The following is a 2,301-nucleotide window of genomic DNA, read 5'->3' as shown; positions in this document are numbered from 1 at the left end:
TACTTGACTTGTGTTCTATGATGTTTTGATGTTGTTGTGATGTATGTGTGATTATGAACCATGTGACGGGGTATGATTAATATGATGAATGATGATGCGTTTTGACTAGCCGTGGTCATATTGTGTGTTGTTGCGCATCAAGCATTCATAGCATTTGTAGGACTTTTGTCCAGTGAAGTTGCAGTGTATTTATCCGGTGATGTTAGGACACTTTTCTAACATTCTAATTTTACCCAAGGTATTTAATTCAATTATAAGAGTATAATAATAAAAACAAGAGAATAGGATGTCACATTTACTCCCTAGCAGCAAAACATGCTTTAATTAAAACATTCGAATACATAACACGCAAATGGATAAACCAACATCATTACTCAACTCATGGTCTTCAAACTTTATTTATTACTGCATCGGAAATAAAATCACAATTCTTCCAGCTTATTCAACTTCATACAAATCAATAAACAACTTAAAACAAAACGATAGTTTACATGTTTTCTCAAAATTCCTCAAGATAATCAATAATTAAATAAAACTATCATAAATAATCAAACGTTCATCCCCCGAGCCGATGTTACGTATCAGAGCATGACACTGACTCGATTGAACCTCAACTAATCTTCATTCACTGCGGATCACCTGCACGTTACCAATATAAAGGTAACGACAAAACAAAAGAAAGGGTGAGATATCTATCAATATAAATAAGATTATGATAGACAATATATTAGGGTTCGAATCATATAAATTACCACGCGTGACATATACGTCACAAATCACGTCACATCATTATTTCAACCAAAACGGTTCAATTCACAACACGGAAGTCATACAAATTCATAGTCATGCGAAACAGAATGAGACTCTAACAAATGCACATGCATGTGGTACCCAGTGCTTCAGCCCCCTATCGCCAATTGCTAGTTAATAGAGGCATCAAAACAGGCATAAGCCTTCGTCACATTTCTACCAATCTTGACCGTCACAAAAATGCAATAGTATACGACTCGATGAATGTAACATCACATACATAAAATTAACAAAATCGTCACGAGGCATACGCCTATATCACAATTATTACCAATAATTGGAGGTAATTCATCATCATATTATTTACTGCACTTCACAATATTCACAAAAATAGTCGCATCACAACATCTCAATATAACACAACAACGAATCAACAACAATGCGTCAACAACGAGTTAACAACCATAAATCAACACAATAATTCAACCAAAACAGACAGGCATGCGTTTCGTAATTATTCATACCATTAACGTTCCAAACCAGTTGATTAATTTATCAGTTAAGGTTACTAATACTTCTATTTTGGTATTGTTATCATCAACTCTTATTATTATTATTACCAACTCTCTGTTATTCCATCCTAATTAAAATACCAGCTGCTGCGTTTTATGTGAATATACTTCTACTAGAATTACTACTGATACTGATAGTTTCTGTTAAGCATTATTTATCCCTGTTAAATTTAATATCCATACTTCTATTTAGGATTAACTCTCTAACCTTCTATTTCACTTCTACTAACTGTCTTCTATTTTACTATTATGTTACTGTTTGCTAAATGCAATCACTAACCAATTTTTATCTCCAAATTAATTACGCATCACATTATCCTTATTAGTATATCGTATATTGGCTTCTAATATGCACTTAGAATAAAATGGATACCACTAAAACATACTACAATATCATTCATCTAAAACAGAGCACTAAAGAAAATGTGGCCCCCGCCTTTAAAACATGTAACACTTGTCCCATAAAAACAAAAGTAAGAATGTGGGACCAACTACGTATGGGGCGCCCACCCCCAGTGTTACGGGCCCCCGCCATGATTTTTTTCCTCTTCTTCTCTCTTTGTTAGACCCTGGGGCGCCCACCCCACTTAAGGTGGCCCCGCCCCTTATTTCTTCTTCTCCAATAACCTTCTTCTCCTAATTAGTTCTACAAATTTTTCCAGAATCGATTTGCAGATTTTCCACTAATTCAGTATTGCAAAAAATCATCAATCACATATTTATCGATCAATCAACCAAACAACAACCTTTTCAGAATTAAGAATCTACACAGTTATGCAACGTTCATCAACAGAAAAGATTCAACATAAACATTTCAAAATTTCACAACAGCGAACACATAAAAACACACAAACGCATAGATAATTCTATAACCCCAAATCCCATATATTATCGATCATATTCCCGTTTATAGAGCTAGAACCCCATCCCTTACCTTGGATTGAAGGTTTCTCCTAATTCTTTCTCTGATCGAAATCCA

Source organism: Vicia villosa, linkage group LG5, assembly GCF_029867415.1.
Source record: "Vicia villosa cultivar HV-30 ecotype Madison, WI linkage group LG5, Vvil1.0, whole genome shotgun sequence".
Lineage (NCBI taxonomy): Eukaryota > Viridiplantae > Streptophyta > Magnoliopsida > Fabales > Fabaceae > Vicia > Vicia villosa.
The sequence above is the reverse complement of the archived record's forward strand: the minus strand, read 5'-3'. Positions refer to the sequence as shown.